The sequence below is a fragment of the Giraffa tippelskirchi genome, chromosome 3 (genome assembly GCF_054371585.1).
Source record: "Giraffa tippelskirchi isolate mGirTip1 chromosome 3, T2T-mGirTip1v1.2.pri, whole genome shotgun sequence".
Lineage (NCBI taxonomy): Eukaryota > Metazoa > Chordata > Mammalia > Artiodactyla > Giraffidae > Giraffa > Giraffa tippelskirchi.
The window spans coordinates 67,653,199-67,668,545 of NC_137277.1; positions in this window are offsets into that span (position 1 = coordinate 67,653,199).

Here is a 15,347-nt window from a genome sequence, read left to right on the forward strand (position 1 = left end):
CGGAATGCTTGAGTGGTGACAGCAGGGTGAAGGCAGTTCTGTCTGCTGGAGTCTTGCAGTTTTGTGTGCCTCACTCCTTTTGCATGACACTAAGGGAGAGCTTGATGGGCTTCCCTGGTAGCTCAGATGTTAAAAAGAATCCACCTGCAATGCAGGAGACCTGGGTTGGGAAGATCCCCTGGAGAAGGGAACAGCTCTCCAATCCAGTATTCTTGCCTGGAAAATATATTCTCCAGTATGTCCATGGAGAATTCCATGGACAGAGGAACCTGGCGGCTACAGTCCATGGGGTCACAGAGAGTAGGACATGACTGAGCGACTTTCACTGACAAATGACAAGGGAGTGCTTAAGTAGTAAGTGTTGAGTAAATACATCATCCCTGTTTTTTTAGTAAATACATTGCCCGTTTTCAGGACAGTGAGGAGTGCAGGGAGAGCAAGAATATACTTGAAATTATACAGTTGGAAGCGAGGGCTTGGTGAGACAGGGTGGAGGTGGAGAAGCAGCCCAGAAGACACCTGAGAATTGTGGAAGACAAGGCAGCGCTGTCAGTGGGACAGGACTGTTCTGTATCTGCTCCGTCCGGTGTGGTGGCTGCCTGCTACTGGGAGCCCTTGAGCACTTGAGGCGAGTGTCACTTGAGGAACTGCACTGTAAATGTCTTCAATTTAAAAATGTAAATAGTCACAGAATCTCCCCAGTGGTCTAGTGGCTGTGACACTCAGAATGCAGTGGGCCCAGGGTTGATCCCTGGTCAAGGAACTGGATCCCACATGCTGCAACTAAGATCCAGTGCAGGGAAAAGATTTTTTTTTTCTTAATTTAAATAGTCACATGTAGCCAGTGGACAACACAGCTCTTAGCTCCCAACACAAATGTCCTGCAAAGCATTGACAGCATTTCAGCAAGATTGACAGTGCTCACAGGAGCAGCAGTAATAATGGCGGACCATTAATCCAAATTGCGTCTCCAGAGTTTTTAAGGCTAAAGGTGTATATCACTTTCTGTGCATCACTGAGTCCAGTTTTTGTGTATGGTACAAATTCCAGTTTTAAAAGCCTGCCTCTTTACTACTAATGCTCATGGACAAAATTATAAAGGCTGTTTTAAGGTAACATTTGGGAATAGTGAAAAGTTGAATACTTCATCTTGTGTTGAAAACCTCTTTCCTAATTAATTCTGCCTTTTAAGTAGGCTGAAAACTTGTATGTTGAATTTAAAAAGCAAAACTCCAAGATTTATTACCTTTAAAGGCTTCCGATATTTATATTTTATAATTCTACTAATAAATGTGGTTCAGGCACCGGATACTCCTGGATTCAAACTGAAGTTCTTTTAAATTCAGACAAGCCTCTATCTCCCAAGCCATATCAACACCAGCCCATGACCACACATGTCCTAAATACATTCTCCTTGTTAATAGGGAACTTAACAGTTCTCCATGTTGAAAGGCATGTTGAAGTTAGAAGACATGTAAGAAGCAATAAAAGCAATACTTTCTAAACTTAATGATAGAAGAATTTTAAAAGGTGAAAGATTACATAAAAATTTTAAATTGTGTAAGATCACTAAAAAGGCAATTGAGAGACATAGAGAAGCAGAAGGTGAAGATGTTTATAAACAGCTTTTAAAAATAAATTTTAAAATATTAGGTCCCCAATTTCAGAAAGGACATAGACACAAGTTACATTCAATTACCAAGTTAATGGGGAAATGTGCACCCAATTAGTTTTAAAGAGTGTTTAAATGAGGTGACATTTTTCTCATTTAAAAGGTACAAAAGAATACCCTCTATTTACACATAGTGAGCAACTTCTTTGTGTCAGGTGCTGCTTTATACACATGAGGATACAGAAACAAGATAGAACACCTACTCTTAGAGTCTGCAGCCTCAGTGAGACAAATGAAAACATATTTCCCGTTTGAAGTCTTTTACTCTTTCCCGTTTGAAGTCTTTTACTCTCCTGAGTAATACAAAGACCACAAAATCATCCCCGAGCCCCTACTCCTACCTCGATGCTGTGTTTGTCCAGGACTTTAGATTGACTCCGTTTTTAATTACCCTCAACACACACACAAATACACAATGTTTACAGTCAATGCAGAGATTTGTCCATATTTTTAACAATTTACTTGCTCATCATTGCCTCTCTGCATCCCTCCTTCCTCCTGGGTTAGTTTTCATTTTCACAGAGATGTTCCTTTGGTAGTTCTTTGAATAAGAGAATGAGAGTAAACGTTCTTGGCCTTTCTTTAGCCAAGTATGTCCACCCTCATTTTGAGTAGTAGTTGTAGAATTCCATGTTCTACATAGACATTAACTTTCCAGGGTCCTTTGAGGATGCTATTTGTTGCTGGTAAGATTTCTGACAGTCTTAATGTTCCTTTGTAAATAATCTGTTGTTTCTAACTGCTTTTTTTGATTTCCTTCTTGTTTTTTTGTGTTTTACAATTTCACTTCAAGATGTCAAGGAATGGATTCAGTCTTACACTCTTTGGGAATGTTTGCTGCTGCTGTCTATGGATTCATGCCCTCTATAATCTGGGACAGTTCTTAGTCATTGCCACTTTTAACTGCAGCTTATTTCCCATGCTCCTTCCACTCTCCCTTTTTTTTTAAATTTGTTTTGGCCACACCATGTGGCTTGTGGGATCTTAGCTCCCCTACCAGGGGCACTGGACTGTCAGGGAATTCCCCACTGAGGTTTTATTTTTTTAAACAGCTTTATTGAAGTAAAATTGACATACACATTTAAGGTTTACAAGTTAATTTATTAATTAGTATATTCTTTAGTAGTATAGCCACAGAAATGTGAAGCCATCATAAGAATTAAGTGTGGAACATTCCATCATTTCAAAGAGAAACTTACACCATTATTAGTCACTCCCCTCCTCCTCCCCCATTTCCATCCCCTTCAGTCCTGCTAACTAAAGTCTTACTTCAGTGACTGTAGTCTCTACTTCATGATTTTCAACTTGATGTTTTCCAAATCACCTTGTACTTTTTTCCACGGTGTCTTATTCTTTTATCATGGTTTCTATTGCTTCTTTCATAACTTAAAGACAGTTAATTTCTACTCTCTTTCAGACTGGTTATCTCAAGTTCTAATTCTCTATTTGTTTGTTAATTTTGCCCTTTAGAGAGGAAATGTGTCAAGTTTATTGACATGTTTTTACAGAGGGGTCTGCAGGTCTCCTAGGCTTCTGGTATCAATGGCCTTGGAATATTTCTTACAATAACTTCTCAGCATAGAGATTCCTACAAGATAGAATGTGTAGCATAAATTTGAATTCAAACCCACACGTGGCACAAGTTTCAGGTTTTGAGTTCTTGGAGGAGACATTAAGCCTTGAATGAAGGATAAGCATCCTTGTCCGCCTGGTTCTTTTGGCAGAGCCCACATTTCACTCACAAGCTGGAATCAAGATTGCTGGGAGAAATATCTTCAACCTCAGATATTCAGATGATACCACTCTAATGGCAGAAAATGAAAAACTAAAGAGTCTCTTGATGAAGGTGAAAGAAGAGAGTGAAAAAACTGGCTTGAAACTCAACATTCAAAAAACTAAGATCATGGCATCCAGTCTCTTCACTTCATGGCAGATAGAAGGGGAAAAATGGAAGCAGTGACAGATTTTATTTTTTCTTGGACTCCAAAATCATTGTGATGACTGCAGTCACAAAATTAAAAGATGCTCCTTGGAAGAAAAGCTATGACAAACCTAGATGGTATATTAAAAAGCAGAGACATCACTTTGCTGACAAAGGTCCATATAGTCAAACCTATGGTCTTTCCAGTAGTCAGGTACATAAAGAAGGCTAAGAATTGATGCTTTCAAATTGTAGTTCTGGAGAAGACTCTTGAGAGTCCCTTGGACTGCAAGGAGATCAAACCAGTCAATCTTAAAGGCAATCAACCCTGATTATTCATTGGAAGGACTGATGCTGAAGCTGAAGCTCCAATACTTTGGCCACCTGATATGAAGAGATGACTCACTGGAAAAGACCCCAATGCTAGCAAAGATTGAAAGCAAAAGGAGAAGGGGTTGGCAGAGGATGAGATGTTTAGACAGCATCACTGATTCAGTGGACATGAATTTGAGCAAACTCTGGGAGATAATGGAGGACAAAGGAGTCTGGCATGCTGCAGTCCATGGGGCCAGACATGACTTAGCGACTGAAAAACAACACATTTCACTGAGAAGACAGACCTTCCAGTCCCTAGCGTTATGCAGGGGTCTCAGGAGAAAGACGATGTGGGAGATGGTAGAGCTGAATGATTGTCAGTGATAGGAGACGGAGGGCAAGCTGCAATTTCACTCATGCCTGTCATTGACAGCACAAGTTCTGGTCCCTTGCTGGATTCAGTTCTATCTACCCTGCTGAAAAAACCATCTGGTGATATCTGGGTAGTAACTCTTTTTTTCTCATCATAGATGACATGGTAGCACTGAATTGCATTATGGACGGCTCCTGCCATTTACCTTCATTTACCACTCCACATTCAGGTCCTGTGCTTCAAAACCAAAAAAGCCTTGGATTCCTGTTCAAGATGGTGGAGTAGAAGGATGCACTCCTCTCCTCCTGCTAGAGCACCAAAGTCGCAGCTAGCTGTTGAATAACCATCAACAGGAGGATGTGGGAACCCACCAGAAAGATACCTCACTTCCAAAGACAAAGAAGCTGCAGCAAGAGGGTAGGAAGGGTGCAATCATGATAAAATCAAATCCCATACCCACCGGGTGACCCACAAACTGGGGAACAATAATACTAAAGAAGTTTTCCCACTGTTAAGCAGGTTCTGAGCCCCACATCAGTCTTCCCAGCCTGGAGATCTGACAAAGGGACTGGGAATCCCCAGGGAATCTGTGAAGGCCAGTGGAATTTGATTATAGGACTTCCACAGGACTGAGGGAAACAGAGACTCCAGTCTTGGAGGACACAAACAAAATCTTGTGCAAATCAAGAGCCAGAGGAAAGGAGCAGTGACCCCACAGGAGACTAAACCAAAACTACCTGCTAGTGTTGGAAGGTGTCCTGTGGAGGTGTGGGTTGGCAGGGACTCACCACAGGGTCCCGACTCTGAAGTTCCCCCTTGGTGTAAACCCTTTTGGAGGTCACCATTAACCCTACCATAGTGCCCGTAGACCCTAAGACTGGGTCACCTCAGGCCAAACAACTAACAGGGAGGGAACACAAGCCCACCCATCAGCAGATAATTGGATTAAAGCTTTACTGAGCAAGGCCCTGCCCATCAGAGCAAGATTCAGTTTTTCCCATCGCCAGTCCCCTGAATCAGGAAGCTTACACAAGGCTCTTAGCCTCCTCCATCAGAGGGCAGACAGAAGAAGCAAGAAGCACAATCCTGCAGTGGCTAGGAAAACCACATTACAGTTAATCAGGATGAAAAAGCAGATGAAGGGACAAGATAAAACTCCAGAAAGACAACTAAATGAAGTGGAGATAGGCAACCTTCCAGGAAAAGAATTCAGAATAATGATAGTGAAGATGATCCAGGATCTTGGGAAAAGAATGGAGAAGATGCAAGAAATGTTTCCCAAAGACCTACAAGAACTAAAGAAAAACAGAGATGAATAATACACTAGAAGTAACCCAGAGAAGAATAACTAAGGCAGAAAAATGGAAAATAAATGATCTGGAGGATAGAATGGTGGAAATCACTGCCACAGAATATAGAAAAAAGAATTAAAAAAAAAAATGAAGACAGTCTAACAGATCTCTGGGACAACATTAAATGCACCAATATTCCCATCATAGGGGTCCCAGAAGAAGAAGAAAGAAACGACCTAAGGAAATATTTGAAGAGATAATAACTGAAAACTTCCCTAACATGGGAAAGGAAATAGTCAACCAAGTCCAGGACACACAGAGAGTCCCAGGCAGGATAAACCCATGGAGGAACTCACAAGACACACAGTGATCAAACAGACAAAAATTAAAGACAGAGATAAAACATTAAAAGCAACAAGGGAAAAATGACAAATAACATATAAGAGAACTCCCATTAGGTTACCAGCTGATTTCTTAACAGGAACTCTACAAGCCAGAAGGGAATGGCATGATATATTTAAAGTGATGAAAGGGAAGAACCTACAACAAACAATACTCTACCCAGCAAGACTCTCCTTCAGATTTGATGGAGAAATCAAAAGCTTTCCATACAAGCAAAAGTTAAGAGAATTTAGCACCACCAAATCAGCTTTACAACAAATGCTAAAGGAACTTCTCTAGTCAGGAAACACAAGAGAAGGAAAAGGCCTACTGAAAATAAACCCCAAACGATTAAGAAAATGGTAATAGAATTATAATAGGATCATACATATCAATAATTACCTTAAATGTGAATGGATTAAATGCACCAACCAAAAGACATAGACTGGCTGGGCGAATGAAAACATGTGGGTGTATGCATTTCCACTTACCATGTCACTCTGCTTGACCTCCCAAATTGTGTATAATTATTTCATATTGTTAAGTTAATAATGTTCCCATTATGGCATTCAATTGTAATTATCTTTTATTTTTTGTATGGCTATTGATTGTGAAAACTGGTAAACATCTTCTACTATTAAAAAACACTGACAATGCCTCGTCAAAGAAAGAAAACCCCCTTGCCATTTCCTGCATCATGAATCTCTTTGGTTCTTCAGTTACTTCTCCTTTGTCCTTACTCTGGGCCTCCAATTCCATCAGGTTGTCAAGGCATGTTCACATATATGAAAGTCACAACTTGAAGGTTCATATGTAGGGGATTTACTGTATAGCAAATATCTTGGGTGCTGCCAGAAGTGAAGGTGAGTGGCATGAGTGGTCGTGGGCACAGAGGGAAAGAAAGTCAGCACTAGAGATGGGATTTAATGGTAGAGAGAGGAAATTGAGTCCAGTAGGGAACTCTGTGGGGCTTCCCTGGTGACTCAGTGGTAAAGAATCTGCCTGCAGTGCAGGAGCCACAGAAGACCTGGGTTCGATCCCTGGGTTGGGAAGTTCCCCTGGAGGAAGGCATGGCAACCCACTCTAGTAATCTTGCCTGGAGAATCCCATGGATAGAGGAGTCTTGTGGGTTACAGTCCATCGGGTCGCAAAGAGTTGGACACAATTGAAGTGATTTAGCATGCACACATGCAGCGAACTCTGCAGCTGTAGTGGGTGGACACCAGTACTTAAAGGCTTCTAATGAGGGCACAGAGGCCCGAGTGGTGAAGTCACTTGCCAAGGCCACACAGGTAGCTCCAGGGAGCAGCGTGAAGGCCAGGGAGACAACAGTCTCAATTACTATGGTCCTTTCTGAATGGACCCTGTTCTTTAAGGAAGCTGGCATTCCTCCGGGACCTTCTGTCAATTATGCAGTGATGTTTGTGAATAATAGGATCCAGAAGAGCATGCTGCTGGATCTCAACAAGGAAATCATGGATGAACTAGGTGTGACTGTGGTGGGCAACATCATCACTATCCTCAAGCACGCCAAGGTGGTGCCCTGCTAGGACGTGTGCAAAGTTGCCACCAAGTTGGTGCCCTGCAGCCTCAGTCCCATCCCAGGTGAAATTCACTGAGGCAGCTGTAGGAATTCTTTTCCATTATAGGTTATTGCGAGATATTGAGTATAGTTCCCTGTGCTATACAGTAGGTCCTTGTTGGTTATCTACTCCGTGTATGGTGGTGTGTCTATTTTAATACCAAGCTCCTAGTTTACTGGGCCCCCTGTCCCCTTTGGTGGCCAGGGGTTTGTTTTCTATGTCTGTGGATATGTTTTTGTTTTGTGAATGGATTCATTTGTTATCATTTTTTTTGGATTCCACATATAAGTGAAATCATGTTTGTCTTTGGCTTGCTTCACTTGATGTGATAATCTCTAGGTCCATCCATGTTGCTGAAAACACAGAGTCTTATTTCTCAAAAAACAAAACAAGTATCTTAGGCACAGGAAAAGCTCTCTATCCAGAGGTGATTCTCACTTTTTATAGTAGAGAAATTGGCAGAGTATGTTATGGTCACTTGTTTATGGACTATACTCATCTGTTAAACAGGTGAGTTTTTCAGGAGCTAAATGGTTTGTAATCAAAATATTTTTGATTTTGCTGGACCTTGAGGGCATCATGCTAAGTGAAATAAGTCAGACAGAGAAGGACAAATGCCACATGATCTCAGTTATATGTGGAATCTATAAAACCAAGCTCACAGAAATAGAATTGATGTGTGGTTGCCAGAGGTGGGGGGTCAGGAGTGGGAGAAATGGGTGAAGTTGAGCAAAAGGTACACGCTTCCAGTTATAAGTCCTGGGGGTATAATGTACAGCATGATGACTAGAGTTAAAAATACTGTATTATATATTTGAAAGTTGCTATGAGAGGGGCTTCCCTGGTGGCTCAGATGGTAGAGAATCTGCCTGCAGTGCAGGAGACCCAGTTCAATCCCCAGGTTGGGAGGATCCTCCAGAGAAGGGCATGGCAACCCACTCCAGTATTCTTGCCTGGAGAATCCCATGGACAGAGGAGCCTGGCAGGCTACAGAGTCCACTGGGTCACAAAGAGTCAGACACGACTGAAGTGACTTACCACACACACAAGAGAGGAGACCTTAAAAGTTCGCTTCATGGGAAAAAAAATTGTACTATGTGAGGTGATGGATGTTAATTATTGTGGTGGTCATTTTGCTATATTATGTGGTACACCATTATGCTATACCCCGTCAATTCAGTTCGGTTAAGTCACTCAGTCGTGTCAGACTCTTGGCGACCCCATGGACTGCAGCATAACAGGCCTCCCTGTCCATCACCAACTCCTGGAGCTTACTCAAACTCATGTCCATTGAGTTGCCATAAACTGATACAAAGTTTCATGTTAATTATATCTCAATAAAACTGGAGAAATACATAAAACTTACTTTTTTTTAATTTAAAGTAAAAATTAGATGCTTGAGTAAACAGACACAAAAGAGGTAAACATTTATACTTCCCTTCCTTACGGAGCATTTAAGAACTGAACTTGCCTTCTTACTCAGGTTAGTGTACTTTAGCATGGACAGAGGTCTGCCAAACGTCCTCCTCTTCTCTGTGTGGACAGGCGAACTCAGAATGTGCAGGCCTGCTGACCCCTGGATAGACTGTGTCAACCAACCTTGGCTATGCTCAGGGCTCCTGAAAACGCCTTAGCAGGGTCCCAAGGCCGCCTGGAGCCAGCCTGGCACACACTTCCTTTTTACTGCAAACTCACAGCTGGGGAAACCACACAGCTCTTCATCTAGAATCTCACAGCTTTCAACATCTCTATTCGCATTTCAGTATCACATGAAGGAGTTGACAGTTGTATATGCCTCTGTGAAGTAGAAAAACCATTATCAATATGTCCTGTTCTTGGTGGGAAAAAAAATGAGCTAGCTTGCTTTTCCATATAAGACAAGATACAGAGGTCTCTGCCTACCAGAGGTAGCTCTTGGTAAAAAATGTTCTTTTCAGCAGCTAGTCAGATCTCACCTTCTCCAGTAACTTACTTCTGCCAGTTATAAATTTTCAATAAGCAGGTGCTTTTCAAAACATTTAATGACCTAGAAGCCAGGCCGAAGTCATGGAAGTTGTCAGGCAGTAACTCTCTAATTGCCAGATCATAGTGAGGTCCCCACTCCAGTACTCCTGCCTGGAACATCCCATGGACGGAGGAGCCTGGTAGGCTGCAGTCCATGGGGTCGCTAGGAGTCGGACACGACTGAGCGACTTCACTTTCCCTTTTTCCTTTCATGCACTGGAGAAGGAAATGGCAACCCACTCCAGTACTCTTGCCTGGAGAATCCCAGGGACGGCAGAGCCTGGTGGGCTGCCATCTATGGGGTCGCACCGAGTCGGACATGACTGAAGCAACTTAGCAAGCAAGCAAGCAAGCAAGCGAGGTCCTGGGGAGACAGGAGTGATCAAAGGTTACTTATGTAAATATTTCAGTATTTTAGTAACTAGTATGGCCCTGGGGTTATCTCAGCTGAATCTCTCCTCCTTTCTATGTCTCTCTCACACACACCTACCCACGGATGTCTTGTAACTCCCAGGTTTATTTGCATTTGAAACAGAGAAGGGGCAAAGGCAGACTGCCCTTGAGCCCAGGTGTTTGTGGCTAGATGCTAAGTGTTTTATATATCTTATCGAAACTTCACCACAACCCTTGGGGAATTTTTAAAAACACTCCAAGGCAGGCCCTTACACTTTAATGCTCACTAATGCTGTTATAACTTTCTCCATATCTGATCATTCATTCATTCAACATATTTTATTGAGCACCCACCAGATAGACTGGGATTCAAAAAGGAGAGCTAGATGAGAAGGTTCCAGTGCTCCTGGAGTCTACATTCTAGTGGGGAAAGATGGACAAGAAATGCAATGAAGCAGATTAGCCTGAGAAGAGTGCTAGATTAGATATGGTGCTTGGGGCTGGCCTCTTCAAAGAGTTGCAATTTGAGCTGCCAAGATGGTGAAATCTAGGAGGGGAAAAAGAGTTCCAGATAAGGAGAGAGGATGCAAAGTGGAAAGGCATGGGTGGGGACAGGGGGATGGGTGCAGAGAAAACAAGCTGGAGCTTCAACAACTAGGGCAAAACTAGCAGGAGCTGAGATGGGAGCAAGGGGTTTGGATTTTATACTCTGCACATTGGGAAGCCATTTGGAGGCTTCACGTAAGGGGGACATGAGCTCTGGTTTGTGTCTGAAACGGGTCATTCTGGCTGCAGTGTAGACAGTGGATTGGAGCTGGGTGGAAGAAGAAATGAGGATGAAGAAGGAGAGAAGGGAGAAGAGTTAGGAGACGACCACACGTGGCCTGGACTAGAGCGAGGCCAGCATGCTTTCTGCAGAGGAGCAGAGAATACTTCAGTCACTGTGGGTTACATATGAGCATGATCCCAGATTCTCTGTCTTTTTTCTTAATCCCTTAAAAATGTAAAGTTCTTCTCAACTAGATACAGGCACACTCTGCCTATGACAGCAGTGGAGAGGAAATGTGGTCAGGTTTACAGTTTGTTTCATTTCACCAAAGAATAAACTGAAACTCAGAGAAATCAATATGATGCAAGCAGTAAATCACAAAGGCAAGATGTAAATTCCAGAAGCTATTGGAATCCAGGACTATGTGACCCAGGGGATTTCTGGTGATAGAAAAAATTCAGGACACAAATGGGATGAAGCTATAATAGAAGCATTTGAGTATGTCCAAAGGGTAAACCCTGGGCTGGGGATTGAATTTGCCAAGTGCTCCTTAAATTCTCTAACAGGCATTAGAGAAAAAAAGAGGCAGCGCAGGCCAACATCAGTTCACCATGTGGCAGAACCAGGACTCTGACCCAGGACTATTGACCTGGGGTCCAGTGTTCTTGCTTTATAAGCCAAACCTATAGTTGTGTATACAGTATTCTAAATGCAAATTTGTATTTTCTCTAAACATCAGAACTGAGTGTTCAAAGAAATTATATGCATTGTCTTCTTTGGTCTTTAATTCAGGCACATAGTTTGTTCTGATTTGTTGTTGTTGTTGCTGTATTGAAAAGCCTTGCTTTCTTGGCCTCTCAGAAAAATCTTGGGATTTCCCTGGCAGTCCAGTGATTAAGACTCCACGTTCCCAATGCAGGGGCATGAGTTCGATTCCTGGCCAGGGAACTAAGATCCCATGAGCCATACAACATTATCTAGAACTCTGCATTATCTAGAGGGATCTCTAGAAATAATCTACTTTAATCCAGTGGGAGGTGATATATGGATCTGTGTTTAGATGTTTAAAAAAACATACAAGGATGGCAATTGCAGCATTAGTTGTACTAGCAAAAAATTAAAAGTAACCTAAGTGCCATCAGTGTAGGACTCATAAAATAAATGATCCTTCAACCATAAAACAGAAAACTGAGAAGCTGAGACTAAGAAAAGTGCCAAGATATGTTGCCACAAAAGGAGCAAGATAAGAAACGCTGTATCACATCCTTCTTGTGGAAAAAATAATGTATTTATACACTATTTCCATATATTATATAATATATAGGAGGGAAGGGGACAGAGTACAGCCTTTAAAAGAAGGACATAGATGATACAACAAAAACTGGTTAGAACCAACTAGCGGGTATTTCTCTGGTGGTCCAGTGATTAAGAATCTGTCTTGTAATGTGGGGGACACTGGTCCGATCCCTGGTTGGGGAACTAAGATCCCACATGCTGCAGAGCACAGAAGCGCATGTGCTGCAGTGACAAAGTTTGCTCCAGAAAGAAATACCCCACATGATGCAGCAAAGCTCCTTCATGCCACAACTAAGCCCTGATACAGCCAAAAGAAAAAAAAAAACAAAAAACAACTAGACGACTTCCAGCAGACCTGGAGCCTCATTATCCGCTCATTGTAATTCATCAGCTAAACCACACACCCGCAGAGCTCACCCATGAGCTCTGAGGCCATAAAAAGCCAAAAGTGGGTGGGGGCACAATTCCTGGAAATCCTCGTCCCTTCCCCCAAATAATTGGAATAATCCTCCCATTTGTTAGCCTATGAAATTACCTAGCTCATAAAACTAACCACCCCATATTTCAGGACTGCTCTTGCCATTGGAGGTGGACCACACTCTGGGGAGTGTGTATCTCCCAGGGCCTCTCACCATCTGAGATGGCCCACACTCTGTCTATGGCATGTATGTCTCCCTAAAGAAACCTACTACCCCGCTGAGTTCTCAGGACAAAGCCCTCTTGCCTCTGCTTGTATCCTTCACAAGTGTCCTATATTAACATCTACTTAGCACTTTGTCTCTTGCTGAATGCCTCTGGTGCTTAGATATAATCTGAGCTTCACGTCCTGAGACAAGGTGTGCTGTTTCAGTTGGGAGATTGTGGGTTTAAATTCAGTCTGAAGTGTGACTGGGCTCAGAATCCCAATCTGAGATGTGCAGTTTCATCTTTGGAAGGACACATAAGAAACTGGTAAATATGGCTGCCTTCAGAGAGGTGACTGAATGAGAAAGCAATTATCTTATCATTCTTTTTCCCTTTTGTAACTTGAATTTTGTGCCATTTGAATGTATTACCTATTCCCCCCAATTTAGAAGGAGCAATTGTTCAATATTTCCTTAAAGAATGTTTCAAATATACACAAAAATAGAATAGCTTTATGAGCTCTCATTTACCTGTCACATAGCCAATTCCTGTCATCTAGCTCCTACTTCCCTCCCATTCCATTTTATAAATTGAGCCTTTACAAAAACAGAAATGTAGTTCTACAAGCAATGCAAAGCCTGTTGTTGTTGTTCAGTCGCTAAGTCGTGTCCGACTCCTTGTGACCACACGGACTGCAACACGCCAGGTTCCTCTGTCCTCCACTATCTCCTGAGTTTGCTTAAATACATGTCCACTGAGTTGGTGATGCTATCTAACTATCTCATCCTCTGCCTCCCCCTTCTCCTTTTACCTTCAATATTTCCCAGGATCAGGGTCTTTCCCAATGAGTTGGCTCTTTTCATCAGGTGGCTAAACAATTGGAGCTTCAGTTTCAGCATCAATCCTTCCAATGAGCTTAGTTCAGTCGCTAAGTCAGGTCCGACTATTTGCAACCCCATGGACTGCAGCACTCCAGGCTTTCCTGTCTAACACCATCTCCCAGAGCCTGCTCAAACTGATGTCCATCAAGTCGGTGATGCCATCCAAGCATCTCATCCTCTGTCATCCCCTTCTCCTCCTTCCTTCACCCTTTCCCAGCATCAGGGTCTTTTCCAATGAATCGGCTCTTCGCATCAGGTGGCCAAAGTATTGGAGGTTTCAGCTTTAGCATCAGTCCTTCCAATGAACATTCAGGACTGATCTCCTTTAGGATGGACTGGTTGGATCTCCTTGCAGTCCAAGGGACTCTCAAGAGTCTTCTTCCACACCACAGTTCAAAAGCATCAATTCTTTGGCACTCAGCATTCTTTATGGTCCAGCTCTCACATCCTTCCAAAGTGTCTTTTAATTTCATGGTTGCAGTCACCGTCTGTAGTGATTCAAATCCTACCTATCCTTTTTTTTTCTCCCTACCTATCCTTTTAATCAATCTCCAAGCCTCCACTGTGAAGAAATGCAAGTGTTAGTCGCTCAGTTGTGTCGGACTCTTCGAGACCCCATGAACTGTACACCACCAGGCTCCTCTGTCCTCAAAAGTCAGACATGACTTAGCACCTAACCAATAACAGCAAGCTTATATATATATATATATATATATATATATATATATATATATAACTTTTTTTTTTGGCTATTTGTCTTGATAGTGTTAACTACAAATTGGCACTTGCCAAGGGCATTTGCCATCTGCCTCTGTGGAGACTGAACCCTGTACTGCGGCAGCTGTTGACCTTCGACAAGCTCTGAGGGAAGTTGAGTATGGAGAAAGAGGCACTCTGTGCTCCAAGGAAACTGGTGGAATAAGTCTTTAAATAGATATTTTTAGGAACTGATTTCATGATCCCAATCTTCGCATCTCCTCATATCCAAAAACCACGATCCCTTCATGGTGACAACAGCTCCTTGTGACTAGCAGAAAACCTTTTGTAAAACAAGTGCTTGATTACACTGAACTCCCCCTTCACCAACATCATATACGTTGACCTTCCCCACTGCCTCTTTGGAGCGGTTTCTCAGAGCTATCTGAGGTGCTGTCTCCCAGGCTGCAGTCCTCATTTTGCCCCAAATAAAACTTAACTCACACTCTCACATTGTGCCTCTTTTTGTAGTTGACAGTAGTTTTATGCTTCCTTTCTCCTTTCAGATTTACTCACTATTATTATTTTGTCATTTTTATCATTGTGCTATTGTGGAATTCATACATTCTACCATTTTTCTCACTAAAGTGGCTTCTCTTAACTGCAGACCACAGGCTCTAAGCATGTGGGCTTTCAGCAGTTATGGCTCATGGGCTCTAGAGCACTGGCTCAGTATTTGGGGTTTATGGGCATAGTTGCTCTGTAGCATGTAGGATCTTCCAAGACCAAGGATTGAACCTGTGTCCCCTGCATTGGCAGGTGGATTCCTTACCACTGAGCCACCAGGGAAGCCTGGGAAACATCATTTTTTTTTTGCTAGTGAATGTCTCATTTCTGCCTACATGTATATCAATATTTGCTGAACATCCCTTCTGAGATCATTCTCCCTTTAATTGCCTCAGTTTGTCTCTGAGAAACCATCTTCATTTTTACTGTTATTTGAGTACACGTAAAGTATATGATTCTATACTGATCTTTTGAATTCTGACACATTAAGGTGTTATTTCAGTTCCTTTGATTTTAACTGTTGCTGGTTGTTCTTTTGGGGTAAAAACAGTTCTTTTTCATCTTTCCCTTTGTTTTCCTT